Raw genomic sequence first — 9,579 nt, 5'->3', positions numbered from 1 at the left:
TTCTTCACATTCAAGAGAAAAAAACTTGACCCCATCTTGGGGAAAAAGAATTGTTAGTTTTCTGAAAAACCCACGGTGAACAGAAACTAAATGTCCTGAAGTTATGTTGGAAAAAGCTGTGCGAAGTTCTTCCCAAAAATGCTTTTTTTCGCATCCTCAGGACATTTTATTTGTGCTGTGCAGAAAGGGCCATTGAAGCACAGTTCTGATACTTTATTGATGATGTAGAAGTGGGCATTGATAGTTAACATTCATAGCAGAAGCATTTTGAAGTTGAAAGCAAATGCTTAGAGAAAGTGATTACATGTGTACATATGTTTGCAATCTGAAGAACTTCTTGTTCAGAATATCTTCACTGTCTGTACCAATTAGACCTCTGGCTGTTTCAGCTTTGTGTTCAGTGCCCAAATTCCAGTGATCTATCATACTTAAATCAGCAGGATGGGTGAAATCTCCCAGAAGCCCAAAGGTAAAATGCAGCAGCCATTCGACCTTTAAAACAGAATCAGTTTACGTGCAACAAGACTAAGACAGCCATGAAGGCATTATTCACAAAGCAGCAAAGAAAACCAGGAGGCATAGTCTCCCTATCAAAATCCTCGGCTTTCAAGTAGCTCTCGCTATTGATCTGTTTCAGCTTAGATCTATTTCTTATGATTTCACTGATGAGTCTGTTTTCAGAAGCTTGTAATTTAGTTTCTTTCTAAAAGGAGAAGAAATATAAAAATGCATAAAACAGCTAAAAGTTTTCTGGAAAGGTCATATTGGTAACAAACAGTTTCTCAAGTGGAACATTGTAATTCTGCCTTAATAGGACAAAATCTGAAGCATTCCTTCTGGTAGTTTCCTGATCTTTGGGTTGGATCAAAGCAGGTTCCCCACTGGTGAAAAGGGCAGAGGAGCTGTCCCTAGATTACCAAAAAGAGAGACAGCTGTGCTGGGTATCACAAGACCTGAATCAACAAAAGCCATGTGAGATAGGGGAGGTACTACGGATGGGAATTGGTTGAGACTGGGCAAGAAAACCTGGTTAGAGGAAATTTTTTTGCATCCAAATAAATATATAATGAGTTTACGCACAACGGTCCATCATGTGATGTCACATACATGCAGTGGTAGGATTCAGCCAGTTTGCACCAGTTCAGGAGAACCGGATGCTAAAAGAGGCTGGCTGCTCTGAGGTGTGAAAAGCCCTGTCCTTTCCTCTCCCAGGGCATGGGGAGCAAGGGGGTTTCAGAGTCCCAGAGCAGCAGTGCCACACCCCCACACCTCTAATGGAGGCTCTGATGAAGGGGGGCCAGGCCGGCAGCAGCTTGCTGCGAGCCTGTCAGGCACTCTTCAACTCAAGGGGCACCCGGTGAGCCTGAAGTAGGCTGCTGCACCCCCACACCTCTATTGGGCTCTGATGGAGGTGGGGAGCTAGTCCTGCACTACTGCGGGCCCACTGCGAGCTCCTCACCACAGCCGGCCAGTGAAAGAAACCCAGCCCATTTGGTGGCCAGGCGGGTGGATTGCAGAGCAAGCTGCAGCCGCCACCTTCCCTCACCTCCCCCCACGTTGAAAAGGGGGTGCAGCAGCCAGGTAAGTGAGCAGCAGGGGTGGGGTGGGGGCGAACCAGTTAAACAATTGGAATCCCACCACTGCATACATGCATAAATCAGCCATGATGTATCCTATCATCAATATATTTAATTTTGAACCTGGCCTCACTTGTGTATACTGAAATCTAGAGACAGGAACCATGAGCAAACAAGACAGATCTTTCTACAGACCTGGGCAAAGACATTTGCAGAAAAATCTGAACCCTCCCCCACAAAAGGGGGGTTAAATGTTAGGTTTGCAAGTGTCTGTCACAATCCTGATAACAAGGGGTTAACTGTGTGCATGTTAATTAGCTAGTGAGATCAGTGTCTTGCGACCAGTTCATTGATTAGTCATGGGCAGTTAATCCGACATTGCTTATGTGAGGCAGAGCATGTAGGTCAGAGGTTATAAAGTTAACTATGGCCCCTGGCTTCCGCACACACAGAATAATGCACTTTCAGTCCACTTTGAAGCTGGATTTTATTGTGCGGAATAGCAAAATCCACTTTCAAACAATTGCGAAAGTGGATTGAATGTGCATTATTCTGCATGTGCAGAAGGGGCCTATGTTTCTTTGTCTCACTCACACTGAGAGCACACAGAGAAAGCACCAGCACATGAGGTTTTTCTTTTGTACCTGTAAGATGGATTCACCTTAAGATGTGAATGCCTAGGCCACGTGTGGGATCACATGTGCCTAAGTTCTGTAACTAAGTTTGTACTAGAATAGTAAGGATTTATTGTGTTTATTCCATGTATACCCTACCCTGATTTAGTTAAGTAAAGTTTCATAAGAACATAAGAACATAAGAACAAGCCAGCTGGATCAGACCAGAGTCCATCTAGTCCAGCTCTCTGCTACTCGCAGTGGCCCACCAGGTGCCTTTGGGAGTTCACATGTAGGATGTGAAAGCAATGGCCTTCTGTGGCTGTTGCTCCCGAGCACCTGGACTGTTAAGGCATTTGCAATCTCAGATCAAAGAGGATCAAGATTGGTAGCCATAAATCGACTTCTCCTCCATAAATCTGTCCAAGCCCCTTTTAAAGCTATCCAGGTTAGTGGCCATCACCACCTCCCTGGTGGCAGCATATTCCAAACACCAATCACACGCTAGCGTGAAGAAGTGTTTCCTTTCTTTTATTGAAGTCTCTAATTCTTTTCCCCCAGCATTTTCAATGAATGCCCCTGGTTCTGGTGAGCAGAGAAAGAGAAAAATTTCTCTGTCAACATTTTCTACCCCATGCATAATTTTATAGACTTCAATCATATCCCCCTCAGACGCCTCCTCTCTCCAAACTAAAGAGTTCTTCTAAACGCTGCAGCCTTTCCTCATAAGGAAGGTGCTGCAGTCCCTCAATCATCCTCAAGGTTGCCCTTCTCTGCACTTTTTTCTATCTCTTCAATATCCTTTTGAGATGTGGCTTACCAGAACTGAACACAGTACTAAGCGGGTCGCACTCACAGCTTTATATAAGGGCATGACAATCTTTGCAGTTTTATTCTCAATTTTTTCCTAACTATCCCCAGCATAGAGTTTGCCTTTTCACAGCTGCCATACATTGAGTTGACATTCCCATGGAACTATCAACTAAGACGCCTAAATCCTTTCCTGGTCTGTGACTGATAGCACTGACCCCTGTAGCATGTATGTGAAGTTTGGATTTTTGCCCCTATGTGCATCACTTTTGCATTTTGCTACATTGAACTGCATTTGCCATTTCTTAGCCGCCCACTCTCACCTAATTTATCAAGGTCCTTGGAGCTCCTTTCAAGAATCCTTTTGTGGTTCTCACCACCTCTACATAATTTGGTATCATCTGCAAATCCTACACCATGCTACCCACCCCTACTTCCAGGTCATTTATGAATAGGTTAAAGAGCACTGGTCCCAATACGGATCCTTGGGGACACCACTCCTTACATCTCTCCATTGTGAGAATTTCCCATTTACACCCACTCTTTTGTTTCCTGTTTCTCAACCAGTTTTAATCCATAGGAGGACTTCCCTCTTATTCCTTCATTGCTGAGTTTTCTCAATAGTCTCTGGGTGAGGAACTTTGTCAAGAGCCTTTTTGAAGTCCAAGTAGACAATGTCCACTGGTTCCCGCTTATCCACATGCCTGTTTACACCCTCAAAGAACTCTAGTAAGTTTGTAAGACAGGATTTGCCTCTGCAAAAGCCATGCTGACTCTTTCTCAGCAGGTCTTGCTTTTCTACATGTTTTATAATTTTATCTTTTAATGACAGATTCTACTAATTCTACCAGGAACAGATGTCAAACTGACTGGCCTGTAATTTCCGGGTCCCCTAGTAGATCCTTTCTTAAAGATTGGTGTGACATTGGCCATCTTCCAGTCTTCAGGGATGGAGCCTGATTTCAAGGATAAGTTGCATATTAAAGTGAGAAGATCAGCAATTTCATGCTTGAGCTCTTTAAGAACTCTGGGTGAATGCAATCTGGGCCAGGGGATTTGGTAACATTTAGTTTATCAATGCCAGAACTTCTTCCTTGTCTACCACTATCTTTGTTAGTTCTCGATCTTCCTAAGAAGCTTGGTTCAGGTGCAGGAATTTTCCTCACATCCTCTTGGGTGAAGACATATGCAAAAAATTCATTCAGCTTTTCTGCAATCTCCTGTCATCTTTTAGCACACCCTTTGTTCCTTTGTCATCTAACGGGCCTACCGCTTCCCCTTGCTGGCTTCCTGCTTTGATGTACTTGAAGAACTGTTTGTTGCTGGTTTTGATGTTCACAGCCATGTGTTCCTCATAATCCTTTTTTTTGCCTCCCTACAGCTAACTCTGCTTCTCTTTGCCACCATTTGTGTTCTCTGGTATTCTTTATCAGTTAAGTTGGACTTCCATTTTCTAAAAGACATCTTTTTTTTTTTCCTAATAATTTCCTCAACGCCCCTTTTGTTAACCATGTATTTTTTTTGACTGGGCGCCAGTTTTCCTAACTCAAGGAACACATTCCAGCTGAGCTTTGTGACTGTGTTTTTAAATAACCTCCAAGCATCTTGACATTTTTGACTCTCTTTGATTTTCCCTTTCAGCTTCCTATGACTATCCCCCTCATCTTTGAGAAATTTCCTTTCTGAAGGCAAATGTAACTACATTAGTAGTTGTCACTTGTTCGCATGCTGAGATACTGAATCTGACAGCATTGTGGTCGCTGTTCTCATCGCTCAACAACACTGACTTCCCGCACTGGTGTCCTGGGTCCCACATAGAATTAGCCTGACCAGATCACATCTCCTGGTTGGTTCTACAACCATCTGCTCTAAGCTACAGTCATTTAGCATATCCAGGAATGTTCTCTTACTTCATGACCTGAACATGCATTTTTCCAGTTTATATGGGGGATAGTTAAAATCAGCCCTATTACCACGCATATTTTTTGCTTTTGTTGGCCTCTCTAATTTCTCTTTTTTTTTTCCATCTCAGAATCCTCTTTGTGCTTTGGTCAGGGGGATCTATAGCCATATTCCTAATGTTAAACTATGCTTCACCCCTGGTATTGATATCCACAGTGCTTCTGTAGGGAATCAGGCCCCCCCCGCATTGTCTATTTTATGTGACACTATGCTCTCTTTGATGTAGAGGGCCACTCCACCCCCAATACGCCCTGTCCTATCCTTCCTGTAGAGCCTGTAACCTGGGATAACAGCATCCCACTGGTTCTCCTCATTCCACCATGTCTCTGTGATGCCCACTATATCAATGTCCTCCTTCAAAACTCTGTACTCCAGCTCCCCCATTTTAGGTCGAATGCTTCTACTATTAGCATAGAGACACTTGTATACTCTGTCTCTGTCCCTAACCTGGGATTTATGTGTTTTGCCCTAATAAGCAGAGTAATAAGCAGATTATTTCATCTTTTATAATCACAGCAAAAGTCTCCTGGTCTTTCCTCTTACTCTGCTTATTACTCAAACAATTCCCCAACATTAAAACTGCCCAAAATAAGATAAGCAGCACCTTTTACCTTTAAGAAACAAATGCCCTCTGCAGTGGCCATTGTAGAGGTTACAAGGCAGTCACAACAATATTGCCAGTCGTCAGGCTTTGGTTTATCTCAGGAAAAGGCAGAGAGATGGGACAGAACTATTTCCAGGCTGTTTTGGTCTTTAAGAGAGGGCCCATCTGGGCCAGGCCTAGCAGCAACCACTGGCAAGCCCAGGTACTTACTAGTATTCAATGGCAGCCCTTGCAGAAAAGCCAATGTGGTCTAGTAGTTATATATTCAGACTGTCGAACCAGGCTCAGATTCTCACTCTAATCACCGTGAGAACTCACTTGGAGAACTTGGAGAACTTGGGCTAGTTACATGCTCAACCTATGCTACCTCATAGCCGAAGATAGGGGTCAGATAAAAGGATTGCTGATTGGATGGGAAAGTGGGAAGGAAAGAAAGAAGTAGGAAAGGATAGATGTTGAAGGGCTGCCAGGAAAGTGAAAGAGGACATCTTATGGGAAGGTTAAATGATATGCCCCATACAAGTCTTTGTACGTCCCCTGTACGTACAATTCAGTTTTTCATTTTGTACATTTTGCTGCAACAAGGAATCCTGTTTCATTCATTGTCCTTCTTTCATATTGAATCATAAGCACTTGATCATTAATTCAGTCATTGATTTTTGGGAATAGCTTGTTTGATGATAGTGTTTTCATGTGAGAAGTACATAAAGTAGAAGAGCACTATAGGGGTTTGTGTAGGTCTGATATCCACAGTGTTCCAACATGCCTAAGCCAAAGAAGGAAGGATGCAACATCAGACACCCAGCTGCGTGAGAATGGATGGATTAGTAATAGCATCTCTTCCACAACAATTTCTTAATTATTACAGGGCTTTATGGCACAAGCAGATTGTGTGGTTTGGCAAACTATGCTGTAGCAAATTGAACATCAATTTTGCTCATGTATTATTCTGTAAATGAATAATGATCAGGAATTAGTCATGCTGCTCAGACATTTTGGCACAACATGTTTGTCCACTTGCTGCTTCCTCTACTTAAAGGGTCCATTCAACATTTGACTAATGAAAATATATTTTACACTTGGAGAAGAAGTGTTAATAGCTTGGAACAATCCAGATGTTGTTTTCATATGGTCTGCAAATATGTTGTGGTCAAGGGTGTTCTGAAACGGTGTGTGTTTCCTGAAGCCCTATGAACCACATTTTCAAATTTAGATGAACAAATATATGTTCGTTGCCATCCAAAAATATTTCTCCCATTTTGAGAATCTGTCACATTCTAGTTAAGTTGTAAGTTCCAGCTCCCAAGCATGGTAGTTATCATTGTGTCACCCCACACAGCCTCACAGAAAAATAAAGATGAAAAATAAGCACCATCTGTAATTACTTATTCAGTACAGATCAGTATAATATAGAATGAAAACCAATACTGTATAATTAATGTTATAGGTAAATAGAAGAAGAACAGTTTGGATTTCTACCCCACTTTTCTTAACCGCAAGGAGTCTCAAAACAGCTTACAAACTCCTTTCATTCCTCTCCCCACAACAAACACCTTGTGAGGTACGTAAGGCTGAGATAATTCAGAGAGAACTGTGACTAATCCAAGGTCACCCAGCTGGCTTCATGTGGAACAGGAAAACAAACCTAGTACAAATGGTACATTTGCAGGATGAACATACATGAAGCGGCTGTCAGTGAATCAGAATATTGGTCCATCAAATCCAGTACTGTCTACTCCAGGGGTAGGGAACCTGCGGCTCTGATGTTCAGGAACTACAATTCCCATCAGCCCCTACCAGCATGGCCAATTGGCCATGCTGACAGAGGCTGATGGGAATTGTAGTTCCTGAACATCTGGAGAGCCGCAGGTTCCCTACCCCTGGTCTACTCAGACTAGCAAGTAGAATCTGTTCAGCAGATGTATAGGGTTGCAGTCGTGATAAAGGAACCCTTTTCCCTGTTGTCCCATTCAGGGCCGGAGCAAGAGGGAATGGCACCCAGGACACGCTGTATCCCTGCCATGCCCCGGAACACCCTGCCACGTTCCAGAATGCCTTCAGAATGCCACACCACACCCCCACTGTGCCCCCGCACTGGCGCACGCCCAGGATGTCACGCCCCCATCCCCTTGGCACTACGCCACTGGTTGTAAGAGTCTGGAACTCCAATCAGCAAGCAAAGACTCAAGAATGTTTCAAGAGCTTTATTGGAACTGTATCAGCCCGAGGTTCAGATAGCCAAAACTAAAGTTTGGCTCTCTGGCCTCTGGTATATATCTGTAAGTTACAACATAGCTCAACCCATAGTCCCCACACCCTCACATTCCCATAATATCAGCATAATAAAGACTGGTGTTAACAGAGCACTGTTTTGGGACAAGCAGTTCCCTCCTTCGGAGGAAGGCAGATAAGAGAGAACGGTTAAGCTCTATTGACTATTTACAAGAAGGGGAGATCTCCTTAGCCTTGAGCGATGATAATGGCTGGGCCAGCTGTGGCCCTGATGTGGACGTGTGAGATGCCAGGCGGAGAATGGCACAGCCTGACACTGGTCCCATTCACATGCATTCCATGCAGGTAGCAACTGGAGGCCGCAGAAACAATCTGGGTTGCTTTTGCCTCTTTGCATGGAGATGCTTCTCTTTTAAAAAAAATTTCAGCAAAACATGGGTAACTAAGCAGGCATGCAGAAATGAACCCACACAGCCATGCCAATCATCCTGCGATATGACTGGCTGCACCTGCATAGCTATACATATGCAACCCACAATTTTTTTAAAAAAGGAAAAGGGGCCTCCCTGCAATGGCTGGACAATGGCAAGCGTATTCTCCCTGACTGTGGATGGTGGGGTGAAATTGAGGGAAATAAAGGGCCTCCTGCTTGGCCATTCACATAGGAATAGCTGTAACTTGGGATTTTTCAAGAGAACCACTAGTTTAGTGATTTTCAAAAAAACCATATTGGGAAAAATAAAATGGGGCAGGATCATTTGGGAGGCGAGACCTGTGCGAAGTCCCCCCCAATGGATTGTATGCCACAGTACACACTCTCTTTTGGCCCCTGCAAAATTGGCCGCAGTAGCTCTTCAGGGTAGAGGTCTTTCCCATCAATTACTACTGATTCTTTACCTAGACCATTGGTGGCGAACCTATGGCACGGGTGCTAGAGGTGGCACTCAGAGCCCTCTCTGTGGGCACAAGCAAACAGAGTCGCCCCCCCCCCCAATCTAGGCTGGCCTGGGCCGCTGGGCTCGATTATTAGCATTAAACCTAAGACCTAGTTTTGGGGAAGCAGTGTAGGTAACCCTGTTACGCGCTGTTAAACCCCACTGATTTTCATGCAAAGAACTAAAGTGCAATCCTTTACCTGGGAGTACGCTTGGTTGCTGGCAATGAAGTTTGCTTCTGAGTAAACCCTCCTAGGGTCGTGATTCACCCGTTGGAAGAGTTGCACAGTTGCTTCAAAGCAAAGCCACCGACTACCACCAAGCTTACTCCCAAGTAACACACGCCTCGGAGCCAGCCATTTTTTCTAAACGAAAGCCTCAGTATTCTGGTTAAATTGCTGTGTTGGCACTTTGTGATAAATAAGTGGGTTGTGTGTTGCAATTTGGGCACTCGGTCTCGAAAAGGTTCGCCATCTCTGACCTAGACATTCTGAGGATTGAACCTGGGACCTGCTACATGTCAAGCAGATGCTCTACCATCAAGCCATATTCCTTGTGTGTGTCTGAAGCACAGTCCAGCTGCAGCCAATTTATGACTGCCCCTTTGGGTTTTGAAGGCAAGCGATTATGCAGAGGGTGGTTTGTCATTGTCTTCTGCTGCTAAGTCTTCCTTAGTTCTCTCATATCCAAAAATCAACCCTGCTTAGTTTCTGAGTTCTGATAAGATTGGGCTAAACTGTGTCTTGCCACATCCCAATCTATTCCTTATCCTCTTCAAAAGAGCACAGCAGCCTCAGCAGTAGCTTTAGTGTCAGCACAGCCTGCTGAGATCAATAGGAAGCGTT

Source organism: Sphaerodactylus townsendi, linkage group LG05, assembly GCF_021028975.2.
Source record: "Sphaerodactylus townsendi isolate TG3544 linkage group LG05, MPM_Stown_v2.3, whole genome shotgun sequence".
NCBI classification, from domain to species: Eukaryota; Metazoa; Chordata; class Lepidosauria; order Squamata; family Sphaerodactylidae; genus Sphaerodactylus; species Sphaerodactylus townsendi.
Note: the sequence above shows the minus strand (reverse complement) of the source record.